We start from the raw sequence: 18,757 nt of genomic DNA, 5'->3' as shown, positions 1-18,757 counted from the left end.
GGGCATAAGCTAAATAACTCCCTTGTACCATTGAATTTTCTAGCACTCACACGGTGCTGTGCTTTCATGCAAGCACTTCAAACAACAACTAGCCATTAGACAGGCTAGATGAACTTGCTGTAAATTTATTCAGCAAATCCTGCTTCCCAGCACTGAGCTGCACAAGGCATCCTCGCTGTTGCCTCCGCTACATGATTTTCTGCATCTTCCCATGATCTTTGACAAATCATTGGCGTCTTTTGAAGCCTTTTACATCCCCTCCCATCAGAGAAAGCGAGCTCCTTCTCCTAAAACAGAAAGCAAGAAGCTCCCTGCTCTGTTTTGGCTACCTCTCATATGTGGCACAGTTGAGGGCTAGTAAGCAAAAGGAGGAAAAATGAAAATCAGCTTGGAGTTCTGTAAAACAAATCTGTAAGTAGATGGAATGAATAAATAAACAAAATAAAGAAAAAGCCTTTCTGCCCAGTCTCTCCTGCAGCTCTTATTTTCTTACCCTCCCACCACACCTCAGTATTTTTTATGTTAGGAGAACTTCTTTTACGTAGCTGCTTCAAGAATTTGCATCTGGCACCAGCAGCCGACAGAGACAGGAGACCAACAAGATGGACTGTTGTGGCAATTCCTATGTTCCTACTACATTCCTAAGCTGTGCTTTTTGGCACTGAATATGGCAAAAATAAAAGACAGCATATTTAGAAACGTGACAACTGGAAAAAATATTTTTAAACCTTACACTGCCTTCTAAAATTGCAGAATAAAATTAATTTATAGTATGACTATAGCTGGCCAAAAACCAGGGGCTCACAGTAAACCAAATGGGGTAAAAACTGGCTCTGAAAGCCATTCTGAGGTTTTGGCTCTGTCCAACAAGTACACTTATAAACTTATTGTATAACTTACTGGCAAGAGAGCAGCATCAGACTGACCTCCACTTGCATCACAGAAATTACACATTCATTGTCTTTGAGGGGAAAACGTTCTTATGGTACCATATTAATATCCTTTGTGGGCTGGGTCATGAATCAGCATTGGCAGCCACCTCGCAAGCCGTCTGCCTGCCAGCCTTCCCAGCTGGAAAACTGGTAACGCAGGAGAGATGTATACATAAGGGAAGTGATGGTTTCCCAGTTCTGAATTGATTTGTACATGAATCCGCTCCAGTTTAAAGCGTCCCAGCGTGCCAGAAACCTGCTCCAAGGAACACATGGGAGGACGGGGAGCACTCTCTGAGTGGGCTCGTGGCTGGGGTGGGTTTGTGCAGCCCCGCAAATGGCTGCAGTACTCCCGGCGGGATGGGGCGACGCTTCCACTGGGGATAAAAGTTTGGTCTGGCTAAAACTGGGATTCTTTTTTCTTTTGCTTTTTCCTTCCCCCTTAATTTTTTCATTTCTTTTAAAAATTTGTTTTATTCTCCGCACAGCCCCCAGAGGAGGGGAGAGAAGCGGGCGGTGTCCCCGGGGGCGGCCCCGCTGCGCTCCCCCCGTGCCTGGGGGCCCGGCGCCCTCTGCCGGCCGCCCGCCGCAGCGCCCGCAGCCGGGGCCGCGGGTTCGAGACCGGGACCCACCGGTTCGAGCCCCGGGAGCCACCGGTTCGAGCCCCGGGAGCCACCGGTTCGAGCCCCGGGAGCCACCGGTTCGAGCCCCGGGAGCCACCGGTTCGAGCCCCGGGGTCGCCGCTCCCATGCCCTGCGGCTCTCCGCCGTCAGCGCAGCCCGCCCTGTTCACATTGCAAGCCTAACCGGTGCTCGCCGAATAATTAAATAACGCGGAGTAATAAAGCACCGCGCAGTCACTCGGGGTGCAGCTCTCAACCCCCACGTTAAAGCGTGGAGTAACAGGGACGAGCAGTAGTTTGTATCTGCCGGTAGCAATTATTGAATAGGAAGAAGCTGGTTTGGTAGGGGCAAGGGAGTGACTGTCCCCAGCCCACCTACCCTGGCAGGAGGAGCATACCCTGGCTTTCAGCACGAGAGGCAGAGGTGGACCCTGAAAACCCTCCCAGAGCATCAGAGGCTGGGAGCAGTGAGGCCACAGGCACAAGACATCGACTGTCAGACCTTCAGGCCTTAAAACCAGGAGGAGGACATGCATTGATCAGCACAGAGAGGAACTATTGTATTTTACCTGTCCAGGTGTTTCCTGTAGTCCAAGCCTCGGCTTCAAAGCTCACATCCCTGAACTACAGTTTGGCGATTAGATCGGTCTAAGTCAGCGTTTCTTCACGTTTCATCTTCTTAATTCTTGCTCCAAGTGACAAGTTATGTTTGCTTACTCCTCCTCTTCTTCCCCCAGAAAGATTTGTCCCAATCTTAGAAACTAATCCTTCAAGGAGCAAACAGGATTAGCCTGGCAAAGGCATGGTTTGGGTAGTCGAATAGCTGTGTTTTCCCAAATGCTCGTAAATCCAAGGTGCAGGTACAAGCCATTGCTCCGAGCTGCCATCCATCCAGCTGTTCCAGATGAGCACCACACTGCCAGGCTCCTTGGCCATGCACCTTCCTCGGCTGCATTCCCTGTGAGCAGGCAGGGGAGAAGCTCCAGCAAAACACAAGGAAGCTCCAGACATGGAGCCAGACTGCTGCAGCAGTAGGAAAGACAGTTTTTCCTCAAGTAAAGACACGTCAAGTCTCTTGGTTCCTGTGCCTCTCGCTGAAATTGCCTGCTATAAAATCCAGGTGGAACGTAAAATGCAGTTTAAAAAAAAAAAGAAAAAAAAAAAAAAAAGAAAAAAAAGAGACTAAACCAAGACAAACAGGATTTCCTGACTTTTCTTTGAGAAAGTAGGTTAGGCTGCACACAGGGTCCTTTTCTAGGTGGAGACTACAGGTGAAGAAGGGCAATGATCCACTTAGATGGAGAGCAATAGGCAACTAAGAGAACATGCAGCAGTGACAGCTTGATTGGAAAAGGGGCCAGACATGAGACATCTTGAAGAACTCAGAGTAAAGCTACACTATGTGACAGTTTTCAGTCACTCTACAGATACAATCCACTTCCACATAACCCACTGCACCTTTAATCAAAGTATAGCAGTAGACCCATGTGAGATGCCTGCACTTCTCACAGGAAGACCATTCTCATCCTGTTTTTTACAACCTTAACCTCAAGGCACCCCTGCTTGCTCTAAGGCTGCAGGAGCTCACAGAGACCAGGACAGGGGAAGGACTGGCCTGGAGGAGTCTCTAGATCTGCCCAGCTCTGGATAAACTCCCTGCCTCCTCAGGGTAGAAGGCATGGCCACAGTCACTCAGGCCATGAGCAAAGAGAGAAGTGCAAAAACCAATTCACTGATGCCCAACCCTGCAAGGCAGCCAAATCTCTCCCTCTCTCCAGCCTGCACAGAGCTGTTCCAACTGGCCACAAAGACCAGTCAACCACCAACAAGGTGCAGAGAGCCTTCTCCTCCTACACCAGCTCTCCCACACCCCCTCTCCTCCTGCAGCCAGGCAAGACTCTCTATTTGTTCTCCCCACATGCTCTGGGAGAAGGGAACCATTGTGGGATTTGGGTTTTGGTGGTGGGGGAGGTGTTATTTTGTTTGTATGTTTTCCAAAGCCAGTGGGCACAGGGTGAGGCAAGCCTGTGCAAGTGTGCAGCAACACTGCTGTGAGCTCCCATCAGCCCAAGTGGCACATTGCCTGGGGACACTGATGAAATACTCGGGCTTCCACTTGGTTGCACAAAATGCCCCTGAAATTGCCAGGTCAGGAGGAAAGGTGCAGTGCAGGAGGTGACAAGCAGACAGCAAAACCCTAAAAGACCAGCCAGAATCCTTCCCTGAGCCCCTTCTGTTCCTATACAGGTGCCCATGAGCCAGGAAACCCACCTCTCACACTTCAGCAACCAGAGACGGAAGGTTTATCAGCTCTTCCTTCACAAGCATCGACAGAACCACCCCTAACCTGTATCTTCCAAACACTTTTAAGATTCTTGCCATATGAAAACATTCAGGATTTTTTTTTTTTTGCTGCTGTTCAATGATTGTTTTTTTCCCCTTCTTACATGATGACGTGGTTTATCTTATTTGCTCAATGGGATCACTGCCTTTCCACTGAAGAGCCTATTTTAAATATCAACACAGGTTGGTATTTTAAGAGTTATTTAAAATGTCACCAGTCACAGAATGTTTAATTATTGCAAACATCTTTCAAAAAATTCCACCGTGGGTTCCTTGCGCCAAGTGATTTATCTCGGATATAATTTCTGTTTAATTAATAGGGGATTTAGCTCTGACCTGGAGGGTGTGAGAACCAGCAGAGGAGCTGGAGTTGAGTCGAGTTAACATTAAACCTGCTTGTGCCTGTTGGAGGCTGAGGAGGGGAAAAAAAACAACAAATGGGGCTGGCACTTATTCAGGTGCTGCTGCTACCCAGCAATATTCTCACGTTGATTGCAATGGAAAAATTGTAAAGGCAAACAGAACTTGGGGGGGGGGAAAAGTTAATCACCAGGATATGAACACTGTGCTTTGTTATTTATTTTAACTATGTATATAATTTGCCATAGAGCATAATTACCCCTAATTTCAGCTGAGATAATATCTAGGCCACTCTTTGTTATTCATATAAGCTCAGAGAGCAGTTTCTCAATCAGTCTGGCCCGAAGTTCCTTACACCTTGAGAACAATTGGAATCAAGGACTAAAAGGTTATTTTGGGAGGGGCCAAAAAAAAAAAAAAAAAAAAAAAAGGCAGCACCTACTTTAAAAAAAAAAATTACAAAATTGGAAAATGCCTAATCTATGCTGCTCAAAACACCAGGTTACATCAGAACCAACTTTAATATCCTGTAAAAATCTCTTAGTATGACGCACATACAGCTGTCTAATATTGCTGCTTAAAATGCCTCGGCGTTAAATAAGATTCTATGCCGTAAAATTTTGCAAGGTGATAAAACAAAAAAATGATATAATAAATATAAACCATCTGCATTTTTTAACAAGCCATTTGGAAGTGAATTTAATTTATATTTAGAATTGTTTTGAAGTGTTCTCTTTTTTTGAAAACGTCCCAGTTCCAGTATATTAGGTTTTCAGTGGAAAGATTAAAAGAGCTGACGCACAAATAAACACGCATGCACACCCAGAGCAATTTCCAGAGCTATGAGAGCATTTGATTCTTCAAGGATACTACAGCTGGCTTTTAGTCACATAAAAAGGGTTAGTGTGTGCAATCAGCAGCTCTGGAAAATGGATTCATGAACACAAAAATGCATTAAAACAACATTAAGATTTTGGCAACAACCAACACGAGCCAGGAAACCGAGCTTGAGGCTGAGCTCGCATCCTTAACTCCTTCCACGGTGCCTGCTGAAAGGGTTGGGCACATTCTGCAGGAGGGGAAAGCCCATCCCAGGGCTTCTAAACATCACAGCAGAGACACCGAGGGGCAAAAGAGAGAACTGTGGTTTTTTTTTTCTTTTTCTTTTTTTTTTTTTTTTTTTTTTTTGTATGACCTAGCTCCCGTGGCATTGTCTCCTTTAACAGACTCACAGTCTTGTGTCTCAGGTCTGTTCAGGCTGGCATCTCTCCTGAAAAAGCTTTCCACCACTTAACTCCTCTGTGTTACTTCTGCTGCCTTGCACTGCACAGGATGCTCCCGAGCATTTCCTGACCATTTGTTTCCAGCACATCTCCAACTCTGCTGAAACAAGAACGAGCCAGCACTCCTCAAGGATCTCAAAAATTACCAAAGCTTAGTATGCCCTTGCACCACTGCCCAGCACCTTGGGCCCTCTCCCCTCTCAGCTTGCCATCAGCTGAGACTAACCCGCTCCCCAAAGCTTAACTCACTCCATGAGAGATTGGTATTTGACTTTTTTTGGACTCACTTCACTTCAGCAATCTCCAAAGCCACAGTGGATTAATTCTGAGGAATCCCACACCTAGAAGGACTGATGGGTTTGGGTGGGTTTTGCCTCCTATTAGTTTCCTCTCTACAAATCCCTTCTTAAGATTATAACTCAGGGTTTTTTTCCCCCCAGTATATGGATGGTGGCATAGTACCAAAAAAAAAAAAAAAAAAAAAAAAATTTAAAAGGTATTTTGTGCCAGACCAAGCAGGCAATGTATAAAAAGGATGGGGCTGTAACCACTTTACTCCTTTAGCCATTCCTTCTCTCAGTAGAGCAACATCTACCAGGAAGCATCACAAAGTATGAGGAAGTTACTTTTTAAAATAAATTAAGCACTGTATTAGAACTAAAGGCATTATTATGCCTACTAATAAATATCTGCACGGTAATTTGTTGAATTTTAGATCATTCACTCTATTAATAAGCAAATATGTTATTGACCAGACATCAAATTTAATTCTTCTGCCTGAAAATGTTAAGTTCATCATCATTAAGGAAAAAAAAAGGCTTTTATTGGACTTTCTCTTTCTATTTTATCATTTAATTACCCAGTGCTAACATCTGATCAATGACATCAAAGTTTGAACAAGCCAGGGATTTTTCAAAGACATACCTCTGGACAGAAAACTGCATTTATGACCCCAGCATTTTGCCTTTTTTTGCTCCTAATTGCCTTCCTGTACCAATTAATGTATGGCTAACAGATCTGCTCTATTTGCTGTAAGATACACAATCCAAATTCTCTATGCTCTCTCTCATGTGCTCCTTCACAGCATCTCTGTCAGCATCATCACAGCTCACTGTCTGCTGGAGTATTTGAGTTTCTTACTCTTTTTGGATTTCTCTTTCCTTCACAGAAACCCTTCACTGCTCAGGCAGCTTCAGGAATGTCAGGACTCAGAAGGAATTTTTAGAATCTAATTATAACTTTGTATTTATATTTTCACCTTGCAGTTTTCAAGCTGTGAGGGAGAGGAAGAATTCCTTTCTACCTCTGAAATCGGGAAGTACTGCCAAAAAGGTTGTCACAGCTGGCATCTCACCCCTAACACATAAGGTGGAGCAGTCATCTCCAAACAATTCCTTTTTCCCTTCCTATGAAATTCTTCTGTTCCCTTTTCTTATTTCTGGTCACTTGGAGTCTGTGGTTTCCGTACTGAAAAAATTAAAACGTTAGGAACAAACAGAGGAATTTCATATCTTATTTGTATCTACTTCCTCAGTCTTCACTCATTCAACCAAGGAGAAAGGAAGCTGCATTTCCAGAGGAGAGGAAGGATTTAAGAGGGCAAAACATCGTTCTTTGGCTGTTCTCTGGATTACTTTTTCCAGATAAGAATGCATGCCAAAGAAAGAGTAGCTGCCCAGGGAGCTGGAGCTCTTCCAACAGAAAAAGACACTGGAATGGCAAGATATTTCCAGCAGGAAGTTAGCCCTACAAATAACAATTTCTCATGTGCTCCCTTTGCCACCCATTTTCAGCATCAAAATTCCCCAGAAACAGGGACATTATGGTACCCACAGTGTCAGAACAAGAATTTTAGACAAGCAGAAAAAAAAAAAAAAAAAAAGAGAAAGTTAAAGTGAAAAAAGTCTGAGAGGAATGTAAAACCTGCTTTGGGGGAGACTCTTTTCCCCTCTGAGTTTCCCACATCCTCCTAACAAGGACTGGAGAAGCAAGAAACTCCTGTATTAGGAAACAAAATTGTCCTTTTGGTTTTTTTTTTTTTTTTCCCAGATCTTTGGATGCACACAGAGAGCATGTTCCAAATAACAAACAAACTCTCAGATCTTAAAAAAAAAATACAACCATCACCATCAGGGCATGAAGCTCTGCTCAGGGACAAGTGGGGAAGCTACAGTCCACTGCAAAAGCAAAATGGGGAAAGATTACTTATTAATTGCCTCTACAGTTTTGATTTACAGGGCACTGCCTTGTAGAAAACCCTAATGTTCATTGATGTACTGCTGCACAGACCAGAGATTAAAAAAAAAAAAAAAAAAAAAAGGTACTTCAGGGTTTCCTCCTTTCTTGGCCAGCATCAGCACATGAAAGGAGAATACTCCTTCACCTTTTCCCACCCTGGGCTCAGCCCCAAGAATGTATTATTCCTCTTCTGCCACCCCTTTCTGCTCCTCTCCATCCTCTACGGGTGTTTTTCTCCTTCATGCTGCAGTAGAGGCAGTGGATGTTGATGAAGGGATAGCTGGGGCAATTCTAGTGAAGCAGCTTTTCAGACAATTTCTCAAAACCTTGATATTCAAACCATTCCTTTTAACACAAAACACAGATCTACTTGCCCATATATCAGCATGTATTTTACTAGTCACTGGACAAGTCTGAGAGGTAGGAATATTTGACAGGAGCCCTGATTTCACTCTCTCTCTCTCTCTCATCCCTCCTCTCAAGAAAAGTTACTTGCAATCATTATCTTTGCTCTGAGAGTGCACATGTCTAATGGGCAGCCAAGACTGCAGCAGAAAAACAAAAGGTAAATTTCAGTAAAAGCATTATTACAAAATCTAGTCAAGCATTGTAAATAGAACTGCCATATTATTATTGAGAAAAGGTGTAGTGCCCATGCAAACTACATATTTGATTAGGATCTCAACTCTTTGCTGAACCATGAATCTGAAATAATTTAGGTGATACATATAAATTTAATTTCTTTGTTCAACATTCCACAGCTGAAACGATGCACTGCAAATGTGCAGCTCTCACTGAAGTCTGCAAAATGAGTCTTCTTATAACTCGCCTATACTGTGTGGAAATAATCTGAAATAATCTTAAAGGAAAAAGAATAAACCTATTTTAAAAACAGCTGAGTCCTTTAGATCGTATACCATAACCAATTTATGGAGATAAATGGAATTCAATATTAAAGAAATACTGGGGTTTTTTTCCCCCTCCCGTGGAAAATTTAAATACAAAAAAGAAAAGGAAAGGAAAAAAAGAAATTAAAAAAATAGAGAAAACAAAAGAAAAAGAAGGAAAGAAAGAAGTGGTAAGATACAAGTAACACTTGGCTATTGTTTGTATATCAGTGCCTGCTAGAGGCACTGCACCTTGTTTTTCCTGGCCCAAGCTAAAGGCAAGCTGATTGTGGAAATGACTCATTCCTTCTCTATAATGGAGATACACCAGCAACTGGACATCTTTATTTCTCATTCATTAAATGAATCCAGTGTCTACTGCTGCAATAGCCATCAACAGACACAGACAAGGAAATATAAAAAAAAAAAAGGGAAAGAGCAAGAAGAGGAATACAAATGAATATTATAGACTACTGTATGGGCCCTATTACTAAAAATGAATACAAAATACTCTAAAAAAATACATTAAGCTGGTATTGGCTTACAATGAGGTCAATATTGTGATTCATTTAACTCAGGGGACAATAAATCTTGATATTGACTGAAAACATAAGTCAATATGGGCACTGTTGTGCACATTCCATTATAAAAATGAGGGGGTAAAGTGTAATGGAGAGAACACTTTTAGAAGAAAACGAGTTTTGCCAAAAGATTTTTTTTTTGTCTGGTTTGAAAATTCACCAGAGCAGACCAGCGTGGCTGAATCCTTGGGCCTCACCTGTGGGGCTGTGGGTCAAGCTGGGGCTGGTGACCCCATCTCTGGTGACACTGGAAAGCTCCAGCACCAAGAGGAGAGATCCTTGGAGGCCCAGGAAAGGTGACAGGCTGTAGAAGAAAGTGACCTTTACATGGCTGATCTGGTAACATTTAATTCTTGCCATCTCCAGGGATAACTTCAATGAAAAGTCAAACATAACCAGACCTTCAAGACCAATATGGAAGAAAGGAGTTAGAGGATTTGTCTAGTTTCTTTCAGCTTTGTGTCGAGCTGTAAGATTCTCCCTCTCCACCTCTAATAATCTGGAAAAAAAGAACTATTTAAAAACAAAACAGACACTACCCCTCCCCCCCCCCCCCAAAAACCAAATCCATACATGCAAAAAGAAAACCCTCCCATTTTTTAAAACATCAGCTAAAAGCAGAGGCTGTATGGCCAATATCCAAGCCCCCAGCATAGTTCAGCTCCTATTCTGGACTCCACCAATGCAGCCTGGCACTGACACAAGGCCAAGAAGGAAAAGCAAGGAGGACTCCCAGACCTCACAGCTCTGGAAGGTTGTAATAAAAAGTCCCATTTTTGCAGAAACATTTTGATGTCAGCAGACTGGCTGGCCCAACACGTTGTTCTGCTGGAAAACTTCCACCTACACCTAAAGTGTAGACACTGGGCTTACCTACCTGTGCTGTCTAAGCACAGTTACCATTCTCCCTTGCTGCAAGGTCTTCCAAAATATCTCCTAAAGACCAGCTGGGCCAAATGCCACAGGGAAACTGCAGCCTGCTGATTCCATCAGCACCTGACTCCTGTATTACTGTAGAGGCTAACCTACAACTCTACAAACACTGAACCTGAACAGTGGGAACTTCCTAAAAGTCAACCCCAAAAAACACTACATTGCTTTAAAAAGCCCTGCTCTTGTAAAAGTATCCTGTTTAACTTGGAAAAAAAAAAAAAAAAGTTCTGCTACTATCGCTGAAATGCTTTAACTGCAAAATTAAGTTTTTCATGAACTACAGGAACAGCATGTGACATCCCAGGCCCCAGCTGACTGACCTCTGAAGTCAATCAAGGTGAAGAACAAAACTTACTGACTCTGCACATGACCAGCTTCAATAAGTCAGGATCTGAGGGGGATTCCCTTTCTGACAAATCCCAGGACCAGTAGAGAGAAGGATGCACTAATCCAGCTCTTATACAAGCCAGGATGAGACTCACCTGTGTAGGTACATGTACACATATATATACACACAGATCTGTAGGTGACAGTACTCCAGCACACAATCAGTCATGGAGAGAAGGGAATGTCAGCAGGGATACCTGGAATCAGTGTTTTCTGCATAAAAGCAGCATGGCAACACGCTCCAAAACAATGCAAAAGAGCAGAAGACCACTTCTCACAGGACAAGCTCGATGTCACAGAGCCAGAATGTCACCTACACTCATCCACAGGCCAAAAGTGTCCTCTTCAACCTGCTTTCATCCCCCCTGGCTCAGGGACAGGCAGCAGTGATCAATACCCACACGCTGAGCTGTAACGACTGAGAGCACTCCTGGGTTAATGCACCTCAGAGAGAGGCCAGGAACCTCCACGCCACTGGCATGCTCAAAATTCAGAGGTTACAGAAACAGGAACCCTGCACAAGTCAGTGAAAAATTCCTGCAGTTGTTTAAGAAGGTGCACATCCAGGCAGGCTTAGAGACAGAGCACTGAGGCCAGATATCACAAGCCATCTAACATTGTCATTTCACTTAAACACCTAGGAATGAGTGGCAGACAGAAAAATTACTGCTCATTACTCCCACCACTCCTATCTGGGTATGAGTTTAGTAACCTGCCACTCTCCTAGCCCAACATATTGTCCTGGCTGGAACCAGGACAGGGTTAATTTTTGCAGTAACCAAGAGAGGGTAGGCCAGGTATGGCCAGGACCCAGAGGTTATTCTATACCACCTCATATCATTTCCAGGGCTGGGGGAAAGGGAGTCTCTTCCAGGGAGAAGGGGTCTCCTCCATGGAGAGGGAGCAGTTTGGTGTTGTCTGTTGTCAGAGGGTTTCCTTGGGAATGGTTCACTTCTTTCTTGTACTCTCAACCATTATTACTGCTGCTGCTTATTTTCTTATCTCATTGCTCTTTCCACTAAATTCTTCTTATCTCAATGTGTGAGCTTTACCTTTTGTGCCTCCAATTCTCCTTCCATCCCACTGCAGAGAGAAGTAAAGTGAGAGGGAGCAAGGGGCTCATAGTTTGAAGATTTTCAGTGGGAGCACTAAACTGGGGTGTACCATTCCTAGACCATAAATTGCATGCTTAAAGGAAAGCAAAAAAGTGCAAAGGCAATGACCTTATAAGATTTCTTGCTTTATGTGACATCCTTCTTTAAAGAAAAGACTAGATACGGCACTTGTTGCCATGGTTTAGTTGAGGTTAGGGTTGGACTTGATGATCTTGGAGATCTCTTCCAGCCCAGTGATTCTGTGATGTTTCTCTGATATTTCTTAATATGCAGCACTGATTCACCCATCACCATGCTGCCCCTGACAGAGACAGCTCACAAGCACCAGGCCAGCAGCAGAAGCAGAGGGAAGGACATCTCACTAATTTTAATGGACATGTCAGCACTCTGTTGTCCTGCCAACCTTGTTGAATAAACTTTCTCTCAGCAGACAGCACATCCTGGCTGGGAAGCACTGGTCAGAGCCTTGACCAAGGCCCATTTCAAACCTCAAGTGTGGCTATCAGCAATTTTGGACTCCAGCAAGTCTAGATGTAGGTCTTGGTTCCATTACTGCATGTCAGCAGTTCACAGACATGCTACTTAAGACAAACAACAAAGAAAAAAATAACCCCCAAAGATCCCTAAAACTGAACAAAGGCGTAACATGCCACTGCTTTACAAATTAAAAATACTAGAATTTGTTCCCATGGAAATCTTCAGGAGCCTTTGTTCTTTTCCTGAGCAAGAAGAAATCTCTTTTCTATTTTTAAAAGGCACTAATTCTTTTGGACTCAAAACCACAGAGAGACTCTGCTGGGTGTGTTCAGATTTTCTCACCCCCAGCCCCTGCTGCTGGGCTCTCAGCTGCCTTGGAAGTCAGTCCCAATAGGTGCCAAGGTAGGTTAGTGATGAAAACTCTCTTCCTGCTGCCCAGCTGAAAATCCACTTGTGCCCCCACCTCTCCTCCCATGCAGCAGGGTGACACAGCAAGCCCAGACAGCACTGGGAAGCCAAAGGTGAGCTCAGAGCCTGCAGGCAGAGCCCCAGCAGTGTACAGGTTATTGTAGGGACACACACACACAGAGCTTCCTTCACACCCATGTCCAGGCTGGTATTTTAATTCCTCTCCCTAGCTTAGACCTCTCTGCTGATACCTCCATCTCACACTACACTGCCCCCTCTCCTCTCCAGAAGTCCAGGCATAAAGTAGAGTGTTCACCCCCCAGACTGCAGGAGGTTTGGGACTGTTACCTGTACTTCACAGCTCAAACCCAGCTCAGCATAAAACATTCTAGTTGACTCTCTCTCTTTTTTTTTTTTTTTCCCTTTCTCCTTTTCTGAAATATTCCTCCAGAGACAGACAAGGAGGAAGCATTTTTGCCTCCAAGAAAGAATGAAAATTACAACCCCATCTACATAGCAAAGGATACTTTACCCCTGGGTGCAGAACAAGAAGGCTGAAAGAAATGTAAGCTAACACAAAAATTATGAGCAACTTTGGATGTGGGTAGGTCTCTAGTGTGAGACCAGCATACAATCCTTTCTTATTTCTTCCTCCTTTCTGTGTCTAAGATGCAGACAGATATTCAGAACTTACAGTGGGCAAGACAGATAAATAAATAAAGCTATTGAGATTGCAGAATACATACAGCTCTGTGGTTGGGACTCTAATCACACAGGCAAGGATGAAGAATAAGTCCTGCAGAACGAACTAGGAAGAACAGGAAGATGAAATATATTCAGTGTTGTGATAATTAATTAAACTGCTTCAGTTAGGGACACAGGTTGGTGCCATTTCTTGTGCAATGTATTTTATATAGGCAGATCAGTCCAGCAATGATGGAAAGTGAAACCTTGTCTGAAATACTGCTCTTCAACAGCCAGATAAGAGCACTAGAACTCCTCTCATATATGTAAAGCCAGCTCTCCTCCAGCCCTCAGTTATTCTCTGCCAGCTGTTTAGTCTTCCAGAAAGAAAACCCACATTTTTCCCCGCATTCAAACATTTTATCAAGCTGCCATATAAAAGTCAATGGATATTAAAACACAGTAGCACTGTATATTCTTGCTACAGCCCCGAATTCAATTATAATCCTTCAAGACCCCAGGGAAAAGTTACAAGTGGAAACACTGTGTGCTGAAAAAAATGAGAAACTATGGCATTTGGCATTTGTGAGTTTATTTCTACTGCCTCTCCTCAGGAAAGCTGGCACAAATAATTTGCAGTCATGATATTGCTTTTGTTTGGAATCCCTCCTTTGCTTTGCTGCTAACCTCAGGTAGTCTTTAGTTTAAGTTGTCTTGCTGATGAAGATAGCAAAAGATTCCCCCTCCCTACCTAGATGCTTTCCAAAGCATTAGGCATGTGACTAAACAAGGGAGTGGATTCAAAACTCATAATGCAGTCACCAGCAACTGCATTAGAAAAACAAATAAACAAAACAAGGCTGTTTTACTTCCCCTGCCTTCCTTTTTTTTTTTCTTTTTTTTTTTTTTTTATAGATACCTTTAAAGACTTTTACTTGGAGTGAACATGGGGCTCGTCACTTGATGATTAATTTGCATGTTGATAGGCAGTCAGTGTAGCAGCTCTCAGATTAGGGACATTCCGCTGCACACTAAAAGGCACAAAGAACAAAAAGTGAATTTCAATCTTGCCCTTCTTTTCCAGTCAGTGCATTCCCAGCCCATGTCTATTGATGAGCAGTTGGAACAATACCAAAATGCAGTGTAAGATCAATCCTGCTGTTTACTTCGCTGAGCTGAAGGAACAAAGGACAGAAGAAAGGACTTAAACCCAGCTATAGTAAAAGAGTGGGGATGAAGGATGAAAAATGTGCCTGATGGGCAGTAGCACAGAGTAAACTCATTTAGAAAATAGGCAGCTCCAGCTGAGATAAAACCAATGATGATTTGTATTTTGTACTGTATCTTCAGGGGATAAAAGCACTTCTATCAGATACCATTGGAGGCAAACTTGAAACGCTGCAGTAAAATGCTATGTTCCCTACCAGGGAGAGAATAAAAATTCCCATAATTGCAAAGGAGTGTTAAATATCTGATTGTGCATGCCTTTTTCCTCCCATGGTGAGATAACTCAGCCCAGTCCTCTTTTTAACTTCACAGGACCTGTCTAATAGAATATTCAGCTGGATGCTTTTGTATCAAATGCAGCATGACACCATGTTTTACTTTGATAAATACTGATAATTGTAATTTGGGGGATTATTAGCCTTTAAGACCTTTTTTTTTTTTTTTTTAAAGGAAGCTATTTCAAATGAGAAAGCACTCGAGTGCCTGAACAGGCAGGAAGATGTCAAGAGAGAGGAAAAAGTTCTTCTTCAAATGCAAATGCCTTTACAAACTGTAACTAATGAGAAGGAGAAAATAAAACACTCCCTTCTATTGCTAAATGTAAATTATTCTAAATCAAAAATCTATTTACTTTTGCTGAAAAGCAAGAATATCTGCCACAATGAGCTACCACCATCTCAGGCAAGGACAGCACACCACAGAATAACAGAGATGGTAAAAATGAACAGCAGGAGAATTGATGGTATCCTTGTTGATACTGAAGTGCAGAAGAATTTTGTTGTTTACTGATCACCATTTACAGGGTTTGTTCACCTATTTAGCTCAAAAAAATTACTTCCCAGAGGCTATTACTTGCTGATGGGGATGTGTTGGCTTCTCATTTACACTGATCAACGCACATTCTTCCAGTAAGGCTAAAATGTGAAGTAATTTATTTGATTTTTATATGATGCTTCAGAAGAATCTCTGATTGTCACCAAGCAGAAGAAAAAAAAAATATTCCCCTTTGCAGGAGTAAGCACTTAGAAACAATTACAAATTGACCTGCCCAGACACCAGCACAGCAGAGTGAGAACATTGTCTTTGCACATAAGGAGCTGGTGTAAATACATATATACACACACATATATATATGCATTTATGGGAAGGTTATTGTTTAAGGGAATAAGCGGCAGCAATAACAGAAAGCAAGTAGAAAAATCTGAGAGACTTGCACAAACCTCACATTTGAGACAAGCCTCTGTGGTACACCCAAACGCAGCTGAGCCAGCAGGGCAGGAAGGATAAAAGGGCTCAAGTTAGGTACAAACATCTCTACTGCTGACTCAACAGCTGAGGTTTTTCTGTGGGATGATGAGGGTCCAAAACATTTTCTCCATCTCACCTCACTCTCCAACCCCACTGTTTACTCTCAAGTGACCTGACTGTGTCTCTTTTGTCCCAAGACACAATAGCTGAGAAACTTGGGCCCTGATTCTGCAGCTCTCTTCTTTCACTGTTATTCAGCAGCAGACGTCAAACTACTGCTGATTAAAAGCCAGCATATTAGAATTTGAAAGGAGCTACACTCTGTCTTGTGTTAACATCGCTGTTACCAGCCCATTTCTGTGCTAGAAATTTAAATTCTCGTTCTTACTAAAATATTACACCTGCAGGTGACCTCCTGTGGTCTAACAGCCCGCCAGAAATTAGTCCAGCTGGGCAATAATGCATCCACCTTGCCCTGGTGAGAGAGAATAGCATCATGTATGGACCAGTCCCCAGAAGAAGGAAGGGGTTTGGGTCTATTTACAGCAACTTTCTCTGAATTTGGAGGTATTTCTGTTCAGTTCTGAGTGCCCCCTCTCTCTCTCCTTACATAACAAACAGCAGAACCAAATAAACTGCTGTTAATTTTAACTGTCTCTTCAGAACGTTCATACAAGCACACCCACCCCTGTTTGGAAAGAATCCTCTATATTTACCCACAAGCATAAATATTTGGTACACTGATGGATCTTAAATTTTTAACTATGTTCTTCCAAGCTTGAGAGTTCATGTTTCTTCAGAGACGACACGAGCCAGTTTATAACCCTCTAGAAACTCACAGGCTCTGATAAAGGTTCACAGCTGAAATAACCCTTACTACAGTGGTGAAAATACAACACCATCAGTATAAAATAAGGCAGCATTATTCTAAGCAATCCTGTGTCCATAAATAGTGCAAGATCAAAGTGCCTATAAATTGCAGAGTCTTATTTACTTCTAGATACAATTATGTTTACAGCAGATAAATGTCCAAAGTCTTTGAAATCTGAAGTCCCTGGTGCGAATTTCTGGATACAAAACTATGCTGCATGTATGTGTAATGCACATTCCTGCCAAGAATATAATTCATAGGGAGTCTGGTGAGAAACAACCTACCCCTTTCTTCTTAGCTTTTTCCCCCACTGTCAGTTGCCCTCTGATGGAATCCCTGACAGTTGTCTTCAGTTTCTACAGCGCTTCAATTAAAATAAAAAAGACCCAGCCATGTTCTTTTCCCTTCTAATTAAATAATATCAGCTGGTGATGCTCAGGTGTGTAAAGCTGTATATGGCCACCCCTTTTCAAGGGGAGAGGAAGTTCTGTTCACCTTTTGGGAAAGAATGGCCTGAAGCTCTCAGAAGACCCACAGCTCAGAGCCAACAATGCACACTAAATTTTATAAACTAAAAAAATATAAACTATAAACCTAAACAAAACGAAACTAAATTTTCAGTAGCTGCCAGGCATTTGAGGTTCACTGACACATCAGCTGGATTCCTCAGGTAAAGGAAGTTGAGCCTTTCTGCTTTTGAAAGAAATCATCCTTTTGCAATAGAAGGGCAGGAAAAGAACTTTTGAATGCTTTACACTTGCTGCTAAATGAGAGAAGAGCCTTAAAAAGATTGAGGGCTGCAAGGGGAAGCACATCATGTGAAACATCATATTCAGCACACCAAGGACAAGCCCTCTGTCTCCCATCCAAAGTTCATGCCTAAACAGGCACAACTAATATTTGACCTACACTCTGCAAAACAGGACTGTAATAAACTAAATACACCAAGAAATATCATTCAGCCTCCCCAAAGAGTTTTTGAAATCTCAGTGTTATTTAATTCCTTAATTACTAATTACTTATATCCTGTAATTACTTGAATCCCACAAGCAAGGTTTTTTTAACGTAGCTGACGCATTTTTAGAGATTATCCAAAATTTCACAGACTTTGCCAATTCACCAACAGCAAGTTAGTTCTCTGAACAATTTCCTTGAGTAAAAAAAAAAAAAAAAAAAAAAAAACACACACAAAAAAAAAAAAATAAAGAACACAGACAGCCAACCATACCTTGAAATATCACTAGTGCCTCTAGAATTTCCTCATCTTCCTCAGCTCAACACTTTTTTCAGTTTAGTGCAAACATAAGAATACAAAGATAGAATGTAGACTAATTTATCTTTCTGAGATTGGGCATGCTGGCATCCTCATCTGAAAGAGAGGAAAAGTTCCCAAAACTTTAGAGACCTTACGATCCTAGAGATGGACTGGTGGCAAGAAATCAGGCACAAAATCCAGGCTAGGCGGCTTCTCTTGACGGCTGAACCATCAGCTCAGTTTATCCCTGAATACAAGTAGAGTAAGGGGCATTTACTGGAGGAAACACTCCAAAAACCCCTGCATACATCTTGGTGATGCCAACAACAGAGTGTTGGACACAACCAGTTCTTGGTTCTTGGCATCTCTGCAAGAGGCTGGTGGGCACAAAATTAACGCCCAGATATCAGGGGAGATGCTCCATAAAATCTTACCTTTCTCACCCAGTTCTAGCATAGTTTTTCTGAACTTAACTTTATATTTCTACTGGCTTGGACCAATGCCTATTTATTCCTATAGTTTTCCACGAACATGATTCTATCCCTGTCTCCCTCCAAAGTGCTCAAGTCTTGGAGCAGACACAGCTGGCCTATCCAGAGCATCCTGTCCTGAAGCCTTTTGCTGCCAAAGCAGTGGGCAACATCCTCTCCATCTCAGTGACCTCTGTCCTTCAAACCAGAGTAGCAGACAAACATACCCTAAAAGCAGGCATGAAATTGTTTTTTAAAAACAATTAAAAACAGTTAAATTAAAAGCAAATTTTAAAAACAATTTTAAGGCAGGCCATGAAAGAAAATAAAATATCCAGTGCAAAGACATAGAAATAAAGAAGGGAGAGGACTTAGAGCCTCTCTAATAAGTTTCTGTAATTTTTCACCTAAAATAAAAAAAAAAAACAAAGAGTTT

General features: G+C 42.5%; 1 long non-coding RNA gene across 1 annotated transcript in view; it reads right to left on the bottom strand.

Moving 5' to 3' along the window:
- Positions 1-1,669: 1,669 nt before the first annotated feature.
- LOC136358503 (uncharacterized) overlaps positions 1,670-18,757 on the bottom strand; it is a 71,681-nt gene continuing 54,593 nt past the window's right edge. The window contains exons 2-3 of the long non-coding RNA XR_010743129.1: positions 14,170-14,281; positions 1,670-2,321 (exon numbers count right to left, since the gene is read on the bottom strand). This is a non-coding gene — a long non-coding RNA (uncharacterized lncRNA). The remainder of the gene's footprint in view (positions 2,322-14,169; positions 14,282-18,757) is intronic.

This window comes from Sylvia atricapilla, chromosome 3, assembly GCF_009819655.1.
Source record: "Sylvia atricapilla isolate bSylAtr1 chromosome 3, bSylAtr1.pri, whole genome shotgun sequence".
In the NCBI taxonomy this organism is placed as follows: domain Eukaryota; kingdom Metazoa; phylum Chordata; class Aves; order Passeriformes; family Sylviidae; genus Sylvia; species Sylvia atricapilla.
Note: the sequence above shows the minus strand (reverse complement) of the source record. Positions and strands in the feature narration are given on the sequence as shown.